Source organism: Apium graveolens, chromosome 8, assembly GCF_009905375.1.
Source record: "Apium graveolens cultivar Ventura chromosome 8, ASM990537v1, whole genome shotgun sequence".
In the NCBI taxonomy this organism is placed as follows: Eukaryota; Viridiplantae; Streptophyta; class Magnoliopsida; order Apiales; family Apiaceae; genus Apium; species Apium graveolens.
Window position 1 is genome coordinate 126,977,011 of NC_133654.1, and position 14,031 is coordinate 126,991,041.

Here is a 14,031-nt window from a genome sequence, read left to right on the forward strand (position 1 = left end):
GATATCTAACCTAGGATGTTTCGATTTCGTAGGTTCGAGTCAAAGGACCCGGTAGCTCAAGTCAATTAGAGTTAAGCCAAAGTTAGTGCAAAGCTTCGCAAGGCAAGTACCCCTGAACTAATCTTTTACAGTTCAGTATATATGAATAGTGTTTATTTAAAATAGATATTGGAACAGAACGTTTTAAGTTACGTATTCCTCGTATTTAAATATGTTTTGTTAATTGAGGTTTTGGGGAAAAAGTAACTTCTGAAAATGCCTATCTCTAGATTGTGATTAAGATTAAAAAGGGATTTTAGAATGTGTGCTGTAATGTTTTAAAAAGAGATAGGTGTAAATGGTTTTGGAAACTGGATAAAAATAAATCAGATATTGGATGGTCAGTTGGCGTAAGAAGTCCGTTATTAGGTAACGGCCCAGCATGGTTGCGTAAGAGGCTAAGTCGGATGCGCGCACTGGTAGTCCGCTTAGTCCAGCGTGACAGAGACCTAGCTAGTCTCTGAGTTCCGGAACGAAATTTGTGGTGGGATAGACTGATCAGCTGTCCCTAGAATTCATCCTCTTTTATATATCTGATAAAGTTGGAATAGTTTATAGTCCCCGTAACGGGACCGGTGATTTATTGGTCCAGCAATGGACAGTGGTTTTGGAAAGGAAATAGCATGCTAAAATTGAACTCTGGTATTTTTACACAGCACACTACAGATGATGTTATTTTACAAAGCATGCTAGTTTTGATATCCAGTTTATACCTGTTTTACAGATTTCTCGTATATCAGTTTAATATCTGTTCCTTTATTATTTTATACAATTTGTTACTGGTTATTCATATAGAGGTACTGTTGAGCAATAGATTGCTCACCCTTGCAGCGTGTTTTGTATTTATTTATTGCAGATGTCTAGAAGACCAGGTCAGCGTAGAGTGTCAGCCTCCGGTCCCGGCTCCTCTGAGGTAGTTTGTATCAGGCCCTGAGGTCTGATGAGTTGCTGTAATAAGTGAGAGTGAATGGTTTGAATAAGTTAGTGTGTGTGTTGTAACCTAAATAATACTTGAACCTGTTTCTGCTCCTGGTTGGGGTCGTGTATTATAATAAAGTTTATTTAGCAGTTTTTGTTATAATTTATCATATTTTTGGTGACGTCAGCCCCTGACCCCGGGGTTGAGGCCGTCACAGATTAACTTACAGACTAGCTGATACTGATGTGCTAAAGAAGTCTGTCAGAGAACTTCAACATATTCACTATCTTCTGGAAGTAAAATATGATATTACAAGAAGATGGTCAGAATACATTTTAAAGGCTATAAGAGATCTATTTATAATCTCTGGTACAAAGACTTCTCAGTATATACAAATGATTACTGAAGGTGATGGAAGAGAAATTCCTATGCTGAAGAATTCTGCTAAGGTGGAAGTTATTCTGAAAGGAAAATACTTATTTTATAATGAAAACTCTTCACATCCTAGAGTCATCAGACTTGGTGATGGACTTGAAAGAACATCAATTTAAACTCTCAGAACAACCATTTATCAAATTGGTGACATTAAAGATGAAGAACTGATGCAGGTCAAAGCACAGTTAGTTGAATTTCTGAGGAAAGCTAAAGACAAGCTGGTAAGAGATTTTGTTAAGAATCATTATGGATTCAGATTGATCCGGTGAAGTTGGTAAAGCTACAAGGACTGTAAGTTGTAGTTAATAGTCTTATTAAACTCTTATTGCATTTGAACTTAAATGTTTTTGACATCATCAAATCTATTAACTTGTATATTTTTGCACAATTTACAAGTTGGGGGAGATTGTTAGATATATTTGAGATGTTATGTCTAATATGTTTCATGTTTAGTTTTCAGATCTTAACAAACATGAAATATCAGTGCTTACTGGAATCAGTACTTACTGGAAGTCAGAACTTAAGGATATCAGAACTTAGATTATCAGAAGAAAAATATCAGAAGATGGATATCAGAACTTAAGTATGAGAGGACTAAAAGTTAAGGAATGAAGCTGATTTACAGGAAAGAAGATCAAGACTAATACAAAGAGAAGATATGCATGGAAAAAGTTAGAGGACTTAAAGAATTGTATAAGATATCTGATTGTGTTGTGTATATGTTGTGTACTTGATGATTTCATGAACAAAACACCTTAGTAGATTTTACTTGGTAAAATAATGTAGCACTCGATGGATAAGATTTATAGTCCCGACGGATGATGACTTATTATGCATCGAGTGAGTAGCTTATGTAACAATAAGTCTGTAGCACATTTCTGCATTCACCATTGTATAGATTCTGTAAGTAGTATTCAAGTCATGTTGACTTTAACTAGATATACAGAAAATGTTGATTAATTGTACATAGATGATGTCTTATAATTCTGCATAAATGAAATGAAGTCAAGTACCAGTTTGCTACCCGACGGATAACCTACAATGAAGTCGACGAATGATCAAATAGACAACCCGACGGATGATCAATAACTCGACGGATGATCATGAACCCGACGGATAAAGAATTCAAATATCTGTTGACAGTGACAACACAGTCACATGCGTCGAGTGGATGCAAATAGAATGTGGTAGCCTATTTAACTGGGTTTTCGAGAACAAAGAAGCATTGCCATTTCCATGCTATTATGAAGATATTCAAAGATGCTGGAATAGAGTAATGAAGTAGCATTGTAATAGACTAGATAGTTTTTGTTTTATTATCTTGTCTTATTACTTTGTAATCTTGGTAATATATAAACCAAGTAGTAGCAACTAAGACACTATTGATCTAATCAAGAAAGTAGAAAAACATTTGTAAGCAGGATTTTTAGCATTTCTCTACAGTTTTAGAAGTTCAATTGTTGTATGTAGTTGTGAGCATTTTCGCACACAGGGTTCTCTCGATATATAATATATATCTCTGGTGGAATCATTCAAATCCACCAGAAAGTTTTTAAAGACTCTTGTTTTTAATTACTTGTGTTTTGATTCACTTAAGTTTTTATTCCGCATTGTGCTAATCAATACACTTATATTTATATTTGAGTTAGAACATTTTATTTCAAGAAAAAGTTTCAAGAATTCCATTCAACCCCCCTTCTGTAATTCTTGTCATATTGTTAAGGGACTAACAATTGGTATAAGAGCAAGCTCTTAACCTACAAAGAGTTTAAAGATCAAAACAATACAGCAAGATGAACAAGAAGGATGTTGGAGTCAAGATCCCTTTTATGGATAAATATATTTACCATCATTGGAAGGTAAAGATGCATCTTCATTTGCTTTCTCAAGATGAGGCCTATGTTGATTGCATAGAAAGAGGCCCTCATATTCCAATGAGAGCAGCAACAGGAAACGAGCCATCAGTCCCCAAGCCAAGGCATGAATGGTCTGATCCTGACATTGAACAAGTCAGGAAGGATAAAAAGGCCATGAACATCCTATTTAATGGAGTTGATGGAGATATGTTTGACAATATTATCAACTGCAAAACTGCCAAGGATGTTTGGGATACAATACAGATAATCTGTGATGGCACTGAGCAAGTTAGAGAAAACAAGATGCAGCTCTTGATTCAACAATATGAGCATTTTCACAATGAAGAAAGTGAGTCTCTCACTGACATTTTTAGTAGGTTTCAGAAACTACTAAATGCTCTAAAGTTGCATGGAAGGGTCTATCAGACAAAAGACTCTAATCTGAAATTCTTTGGATCTCTTCCAAAGGAATGGAAACCAATGACAGTCTCATTAAGAAACTCACAAGATTATAAGGAGTTTACTTTGGAGAGACTGTATGGCATCCTAAAAACCTATGAGCTTGAAATAGAGCAAGATGAAAGGATGGAGAGAGGAAAGAAGAAAGGAGGATCCATTGCACTAGTTGCTGAGTTAGAAAAGAAGGAAGTGAAGATGGAAGCTGTTGAATCAACTTCAAGGGTCTATGAGAACAAGGGCAAGGGGCTTGCAGTAGAAAGTGAAGATTCTTTGAGCCAAGATGACATGGAAGACATTGATGAACACCTAGCATTTCTTTCCAGGAGATTTTCCAAGCTCAAGTTCAAGAAGAACTTTGGAGCAGCCAAGCCAAATAGAAATATGGTGGATAAATCAAAATTCAAATGTTTCAAATGTGGCTTGGCAGGGCATTTTTCCAGTGAGTGTAGGAAGTCAGATTCCAGTAAGAAAAAGTTTGAGCCAGTGGATTATAAGCAAAAATACTTTGAGCTGCTCAAACAAAAGGAAAGGGCTTTCATAACACAAGAAAATGATTGGGCAGCAGATGGTCTGGATGAAGATGAAGATGTCAGCTATGTCAATCTAGCCCTAATGGCCAAGTCTGATGAGATAGAAACAAGTTCTTCAAGTAATCAGGTAATTACTATAAACCTTGCATATTTATCTAAAGCTGAGTGTAATGATGCCATAATTGACATGTCTACAGAGCTATATCATTTGCGTGTTACACTTAAGTCTCTTACTAAAGAAAATGCTAAAATCAAAGAAAACAATATGTTTTTGAGTGAGAGAAATAATGTGCTTGAGTCTCAGTTTATTGATTTTGAAAAATGAAGAATTGAGTGTAAAATTGCCAAGGAGGAATTAACTGAGTCCTTGAAGAAAGAGGAAATTTTAAAGAAGCAGCTCGAGCGTGAACAAGAGGTGATTAAAGCGTGGAAAACATCCAGGGATGTCCATGCTCAAATCACCAAAGTTCAAGGAATTGAGTCTTTCTGTGATGCAGCCTGGAAAAAGAACAAAGAGAAACTAGAACCAAATTTGGTAGATGGAGTGCTTACAGATGTAGACTCGATGGATGATGAGGATCATCCGTCGGATAACAAAAAGGGTTATCCGTCGAATGATGAAAATCCTCATCCGTCGGCTGTGAGCAAGCCTATCAGTAAAGCCAAACTTATTAAGCTGAATGAGAAGTATGGGTCTGTTTCTAAGAACTTTGTTTCAGGAGAATCGAGTCAAGTTAAGAAAGGGAAAAGGGCTAATGTTAGTCACATGATTGACAGTTAAGTGACAAACTTGAAAAGATTAAGGTAAAAATAGAGACTAAAAAGAAAAACAATAGGAATGGTAAAGTAGGGATTAACAAATACAATAACTACACACCTGATAAATATGCTCCTAGAAAAATCTGTGTCAAGTGTGTTAGTGTAAATCATTTTTCTGTTAACTGCAAATATGCCATGCCTACTTCCATGTCTGTGCAACCTCAATTTCCTAACATGAATGCCATGCCTCCCATGCCTATGAATGCAATGTCTGCACAGAATATGAATGCTCAGTTTGCTTACATGCCATTTGCACCTAATCCTTATTATGATGCATTTAGTATGCCACAAATGCCATTTAGCATGCCATACTGGAATAACATATTTACTAATAGCATGCCATTCCCTGTTAATAATAATATGCATGATAATTCTGTTGTAATGAATGGTTTCAAAGGCCAAACTCAAATGACCAAGGATGAATCTGATATCCCTAAGTCAAATGAGATAAAGCCTAAGAAACAGAAAAAGAAAGATAACAAGGCAAGACCCAAGGAAACTTGGGTACCAAAATCAACTTGATTTGATTTTGATGTGTGCAGGGAAACAGAAAGAATCTTTGGTACTTGGATAGTGGTTGTTCAAGACACATGACTGGTGATTCTACCCTGCTCACAGAGTTTAAGGAGAGAGCTGGCCCAAGTATTACTTTTGGAGATGACAGCAAGGGTTATACTGTGGGATATGGCTTGATTTCAAAGGATAATGTCATCATTGAGGAGGTTGCCTTAGTGGATGGTCTCAAACACAACTTGTTGAGTATCAGCCAGCTTTGTGATAAAGGCAACTCAGTAACCTTCAATTCAGAAGCCTGTGTTGTGACTAATAAAAGAAGCAACAAAGTGGTTCTCACTGGTGTGAGAAAAGGAAATGTATACCTAGCTGATTTCAACTCATCTAATGCAGAATCTGTAACTTGTCTTCTCAGTAAAGCAAGTCAGGATGAAATTTGGCTATGGCACAAGAAGCTATCCCATTTAAACTTCAAGACCATGAATGAGCTAGTAAAGAAAGAACTGGTTAGAGGCATTCCTCTAGTGGAGTTTTCTAAGGATGGACTGTGTGATGCCTGCCAAAAAGGGAAGCAGATTAAAGCATCATTCAGGAAGAAACTTGATTCAACAATTGAAGAGCCTTTGCAACTGCTTCACATGGATTTGTTTGGACCAGTCAATGTATTGTCCATCTCAAGGAAAAGATTTTGCCTAGTAATTGTAGATGATTTCTCAAAGTTCTCTTGGACATATTTCCTAAATTCTAAAGATGAGGCTAGTGAAATCATCATCAATCACATAAGGCAAGTCAATAATCATCCTGATTTCAAGGTTAGAAGAATCAGGAGTGACAATGGAACTGAGTTCAAGAATTCTGTCATGAGAGCATTTTGTAAGGAAAATGGGATTCTGTATGAGTTTTTAGCAGCAAGGACTCCACAACAGAATGGAGTAGTGGAAAGGAAGAACAGATCACTTATTGAAGCTGCAAGGACAATGCTTGAAGAATCTAAACTGCCAATATATTTCTGGGCTGAAGCTGTAAATACTACATGCTACACTCTGAATATTTCTCTGATTAATCAAGCTAGATGCATGACTCCCTATCAATTATTCAAGAACAAGAAGCCAACTCTAAATTTTCTTCATGTCTTTGGCTGCAAGTGCTATATTCTGAGAAATCAAACTGATCAAAATGGGAAGTTTGATGCTAAAGCAGATGAAGGAATTTTTGTTGGGTATGCTGTTGGTAAAGCAAATAGAGTCTATAATCTAAGAACCAACATTGTTGTGGAATCAATACATGTTGTGTTTGATGATAAAAAGATCGAAGGACTGAAAGATGGAGATTACCATGAGAGCCTCAAATTCGACAATGTGGAGATGGTTAGTGATGACAATGATGATGAAAGTGATCAAGAAACAGTATCTAAGGATAATGCAGATAAATCTACTACCAATAAAGCACAAAACTCAACATCTGTCGAGTTGCATAATGCTTCATCCGTCGGGAGGCAATCTGTGTTATCCGTCGGGAGACAACCAGCTTCATCCGTCGGTACTCAAAATTCACCATCCGTCGGGTTATCAAAAGGAGCAAGAAGTCAAGATAGATCACCTACAGAAAGTTCCCCTTTCTCAAATCAAAGATCCACAAACTCAGGGGGAGTTTCTAACAATCAAAACTCAATCAGACATCAAGACAACAATGAGGTTTCTTCATCTAGAGCTAATCTACCTCAACAAAGGAAATGGACAAAAGATCACCCATTTGAGCTTATCATTGGTGATATTTCTTCTAGAGTTCAAATAAGAAGAACAACTCAGGATGAATGTCTATACAGCAGCTTTCTTTCTAAGGAAGAACCAAAGAAGGTAGAAGAAGCTTTGTTGGATCCTGATTAGATTTTAGCTATGCAGGAGGAGCTAAACCAATTTGAAAGGAATGATGTATGGAAGCCGGTGCCCAAGCCTAAAGGAAAGTATCCAATAGATACCAAATGGGTATTCAGAAACAAGATGGATGAAAATGGCATAGTAGTCAGGAACAAAGCTAGATTGGTTGCTAAGGGCTATTATCAGCAAGAAGGAATAAATTTTGATGAAACATTTGCTCCTGTTGCAAGACTTGAAGCCATCAGAATCTTCTTAGCCTATGCAGCCCATGCAAATTTCAAGGTCTATCAAATGGATGTCAAAAGTGCCTTTCTGAATGGAGATTTAGAGAAAGAAGTCTATGTCAGTCAACCTCCTGGTTTTGAAGATCCAAATTTTCCAGAACATGTCTATTATCTTTTGAAAGCACTTTATGGACTGAAGCAAGCACCTAGAGCCTAGTATGACACTTTATCAAAGTTCCTTTTGGAAAATCACTTCACAAGAGGTACTGTAGATAAAACTTTATTCTTTAGAAATATTAATGGCTCTAGTATACTTGTTCAAATTTATGTAGATGATATTTTTTTTGGCTCTACAGATAAAAACTTTGCAAAAAGTTTGCCAAATTGATGTAAAGTAAGTATGAAATGAGCATGATGGAAGAACTAACTTACTTTCTTGGCTTACAAGTTAAGCAAGTTAGTGATGGAATATTCATTAGTCAAACTAAATACATCTATGATCTATTAAAGAAGTTTGAACTAATGGATTGCACATCTGCAAAAACTCCCATGGCCACTGCAACTAAGCTTAAATTAAACACTACTGAAAAGTCTGTGGATATTTCAAGTTATAGAGGCATGGTTGGCTCACTTCTGTACTTAACAGCTAGTAGGCCAGATATAATATTTGCTACATGTTTATGTGCTAGATTTCAGGCTGATCTTAGAGAATCTCACTTAATAGCTATTAAGAGAATTTTCAGATATCTCAAGGGAACACCAAATCTTGGCATTGGGTACCCTAGAGATTCTGGTTTTGATCTAACTGGTTATTCAGATGCAGATTATGCAGGTTGTAGAATTCATAGAAAAAGTACAACAGGAACCTGTCAATTTCTAGGAAACAAGCTTATATCCTGGTTCAGTAAAAAGCAAAATTCAGTTTCTACTTCTACAGCTGAAGCTGAATATATTGTTGTTGGTAGTTGCTGTGCACATATATTATGGATGAAAAATTAATTGCTAGACTATGGTTTGCAAGTTGAAAGGATTCCTATTTTCTATGATAACAAAAGTGCAATTGCTATCACTGAAAATCCAGTATAACATTCAAGGACAAAGCACATAGATATCAAATACCATTTCGTAAGGGAACATGTAATGAATGGTACTGTGGAACTACATTTTGTTCTAAGTGAGAAGCAGCTTGCAGATATCTTTACCAAGCCACTGGATGAACCCACCTTTTCAAGGTTGGTAAGTGAGTTAGGTATGCTTAATTCCTCTTAAATCTATATGAGTTAATTTGCAAGTTAAAATGCAGCCAGAAATTTAATTGATTTTTCAGTCATAGATGAGATTTTGGCTAAGTCAAAATTTACATCTCGACGGATGATCCTTATCCATCGAGTTTGATAATCCGTCGGTATATTATTTGCTAATAAAAATCAATTATTTTTCTGGAATATTTTATGTCTCGATGGATAACAGTTTATCCTCATCCGTCGAATTGTCTTAATCTCAGCCGTTAATTCCCTGTACATTATCCATCGAGTATACTTACAGTTTGTAAGCATAACACGACGGATAATGGGTGGAATTTTTACAGTTTATTTTTAAACGGTTATTTTAGACAATTTCTATTGGTTACTTTATTTTACTTTATTATTTTTATCAGTTATTTTTGAGAGAGTATAAAAGCTTATTTCATTGCAATTGCTTTTCCTTTTATCATTCTCAATTCAACTGCTCTAATTTCATTCTCTCTCAAAGCACTTACTCTCTTTCTCTTCAAGCTCTTATTCTCTAACAATGGCACCTGTTGTAAAGATTATATCTCAAACTGGGTTCATTTATGAGAAGAAAAATTTCACCACACTAGTGAACAAGGGTATTTAGCAATCTGGAGACTATCACAAGATGATGGACTTTGTGAAGAGTTGCAAACTCAACTATGCCATGCTTGAATCACCCACAATCTTCTGTGAAGTTGTTAAAGAGATGTGGACCACTGCTACCTACAACTCTACAGATAAGACCATCACTCTAACCATTAAAGGTAAAGAATTCTGTATCAATAGTGATGTGATAAAAGCATGTTTCAAAATTCATGATAACAATGTGACTTCAGCACACACTGACACTGATATAATCAATATGCTTAATTCCATGCACTATGCACTTCCTACTTCTAAACTGAGTGATATTAGAAGAATGGGTCTTAGGAAAGAATGGAGTTTCTTGTGTGATGTAGTTGCAAAGGTTTTCTCAGGAAAGATCGGTAATTTTGATTCAGTGAATATTTCCATGCTTAACATGCTCTACATGCTAGTTACAGATAAATTCTACAATTTCAGTGACCTTGTCTTGTTTGAGTTAGGTTTTAAATTAGGAGAGTTAAATAAAAGAGGTAAGAATGTGTATTATGCTAGATTTCTTATGTTATTAGCTAACCATCTCTGTGAAGAGATTGTGCTTGAGAATCCTAACAACAAACTAGATTGTTGGGTTCAAGAGAGAAGGCTCATTGCAGATTTGAACAGGGCCAATCATCACAAGGATATGCCAATGTTCTATTTTTCTGTAATGTAAGCACCTCAGGTAAGTGAGGTAAGTTCACCTATCCCTACAACTATTCCAACCTCCACAATTTCTTTGAGTTCAAGTGTGGCTATGGCAACTGTGTCAATGACCAAACAGTTGCCTACCAAAGCTTCCAAACCTACAATTATTTCAAAATCCAAATCAAAGAAAGCCCCCTCTGCTATCTCCCAAAAGATGCTAGTTAAAAAATCCACTAAAGCCAAAGAGGGGAGTGTGAAGGAGGGTAAGTTAGGTGAGGGAAGGGGTGAACATAAAAGAAACCCCAAGAATAAGGTTGGAGAGTTGAGTGAATCCCAGCCTAGCCACACTGCAGTTTCCCAACAAACTGCAGTGCTTAAAAGAGACAAAAGCTCATTTCTAGCTGCATCCTCCTAAAAGGATGTATCTATTGAACAAAGCTCTCAACCAAGAGCACAGACCAAGAGGGTTAGGGATACAAGCTCACCCCAAACTTATACCAGAAAGAAGAAATCAAAAACCTTTGGGGATGCACAGGGTACACACACTATGCAAACTGGTGCTAAAGACACAGTCACTGCACCTTCATAAATTCAGTCTGATGTGGCTCCAATAAATGTTGAGTCACAGCCAAAATCTCTAGTTATAGAAGCACCTCAAACACCAAACTCACCAACAAATTCTCTGGATGTGGATATGATAAACACATCAATTCCTGATTCCCCTTCTTTAACTTTGTTGGGGAAACCAAAATCTAGTGCAAGTGAGCATCATCTTTTAGATGATTTGTTGGCTCACTTTCCAATTCTTTCAGGAACTGTTGTGTCATCTGTGCCTAAAATATCTTCAATTAGCACACAGTCAACAATAGTTTCTTCTCCCAGCTCATTCATTTCTACTCTCTCGACGGATATTGCTCATCCGTCGAGTAGTGATTGTATCCTGACGGATAAGCCTAACAGCAGTTATCCGTCGGATAGCAAAACCACTCACTCGATGGATATCACTTATCCGTTGAGTATCTCTGCACAACTTCAAACTTCAATTATTTCAAGTGTAGAAGATTTAGTGGTTGTGCAGTCACTCTTAGGATTGAGAGAGAAGAGTGTTTTGAGTGAGAGTCTGGGTTGCTCCCAGGAAAAAGGAGAGGAAATGAGTGAAAATATGCAATCCATTTCTTCAGGATTGACAAAAGAGAGTGAGAGAAGTCCCACCTTAGTAGGTGAAGGTGAGGGTGTGAGGGTGGGGAGCCAGGGTGAGACCCTGATGCAACAAAAGAGAGAAAATGAGAGAAATGCAGGTACTGGAGCAATAAGGATGGATGTCATTGCTAGTGAGTCAATGAATTTCCAGGATGCAGACAGGGAAGGACTATCTCAGGAGCTGTTATAGATTCCACTTCCCTTGATGCTGAAGCATTTACTCACCCTGTTCCAGCTTATCAACTTCTAGCTGAACAGGTCAATGACAATGCAGAAAGGATGCTGAATTTGGTGCATACCACACAGTCTATAATGAGAGCTAAGGATGCCATCACAGCTTTGCCTTCTATAGCTGGTGATGTGGACTATGAGACTGGTGGTTCAGCTGATTTCTTTGGAGATGGGAGTGGGGATAGTTGTAACGACCCGCACTTCCGGACCATTAAATCTAAATACCAAAACTTAAATAAAATAGATTCTTATTCGATAATTCAAATATATCACGAAGGTCAAAGCAGCGGTCAAACTCAATAATCAAAATCATAAAAATAGAGACGCAGCTCCACAAATCCGATAATAATTGTCTAACAGATAATTAAATTTATTCTCTAAAAACAAAATCTTTATTCTAATTCAAATAGCACAAAATGAAGCAGCACAGATCTCCACATAGTTCTCATTCCTTAATCTTAAATGCTCCAAAATTCCGAACCTGAAATATTAAAAGGGGTGAGCTACGAAGCTCAGCAAGTACAAATTGACCAACTCTAAAACAGAAAAACAATGGGTGTTTTAATAAAACGATTTTTCTTAAAACAATAATAATTTTGTAAAACATTTTCTAAAATAAATCCACCCAAAGTTTTATATTTTAAAAGTCAGAATTTAAAACAGAACAGAGCAGATTTTATAACAGTACAGATTTTATAACAGATCAGAACAGAATAAAACAGAACGAAACGATGATTCTTATAAATACCACAGTCTTGATCTACGGCCACACTTTGCCAGTAGCCGGCATCTAATTCTTATTCTTATTCTTTATACCACACTTTGCCAGTGGTCGGCATCTAAAGTTCAATAATTACGCGCCCTTAATAGGTATCTAAAATTGCACACTCGTGCGCCTACTAAGGGTATCTAAGGCTAGTTCCGGAACTATAGTGTAAATTACGAACGGGTTCGAAAATGTAGAGACTGGGTTCTAAAATTCACAATTACTTATATCTTATAATTTCGAAATCAAAATTTTTATATCTTATATGAAATTAAAAACAGAACTGAAACATCTTTTCCGAAATTTAAAAGTAAGTCAAAAGGTACTTACCTCGAAGTCGACACTAAAATCCGAAATTAATAACACGAACAAATCCTAAAATTTTAATAAGCAAACATAGTTAATTACTTATTCTATAAACAAATCTTCTACATGCACTACTACTGTAAACTTAAACTTGACAAACACTTTAGCCATTAAAAATCACATAAGCCGTAACTTTAATAATAATAATTTAATATTATGCAAGCAGGCGTACAATTACATCTATACATCATACGTACATGCAAATTAAATTAGTAACATAAATATGCAGGTCACTCGTCCGTCTGTACTAAAACTGAACATGCATGATACTGAATTCAGGGCCAAAACTAGTCCATTGTACCCTATTCTTTTATGAGTAATGCTACGTAACCCAAAACTCGTACCAAAATAGTTACAAAATGATGTGGCATGACACGTGTTTATATATAATTCGTGAGTACATATGAATGCACGCGGGGTCCTATATTATTATTAGGAAAGTTACCATTTATAAAGTATTTGGGAACAATTTTTGTAACAATATTTGGGGCCTTTAGCATTTTCCTTCTTTTATATCCTTTGCATGCAATTTTATTAAAGAAATCAAATTATTATAACTACTGGGCATGCATGGTGTACACCAAAATCATAATATTTAAGTCTACCAGTCGAACACAAATAACTAGCAAAACATCTTAATTAAATTAAATCATGGTCATGCTCATATTAAATTTAAAATAGAAAAAAAAACAAGTAAAGAACTTAGAAAATAAGTGGACAATATTCTTTCCTTATAATGATCAATATATCTAGCAATTAATTCAACTAAAATTTTTTTAGAAACCATGTTATCTATTTTCACTAAAACAAAATTAATACCTAGCATAAACTAAACATGATTTGCATAAATAATTAATTAATTAAATCTATGCTAACATGAATAACGACACTAAATTAATTATAATCAATTTAAAACATGAATTTTAAACTTCTGGTTCACATATATTAGCATGATTCACCGGTTTCGAAACAATATATAGATTTAATCTAAAATATACTTCTACCTCAGACAACCAAAAGGCATTAGACATGGTACAATACAATTAAGTAGTTAAGCATTGAGGACAGAGCATGGTATTTAACATAGAGGCACGCATAAAAGCAACAGAACACAGAAACAAATAAAGTGGTACCTCTTTAGTAGATTAGCAAATCGAACTGATGATCCTGTAAAGAGTTTTTTTTTATTATTGTCTAAAGGGTTCTTTATATAGGCACACAAAACCCTAATCTCAACTAGGAAATAATAATATT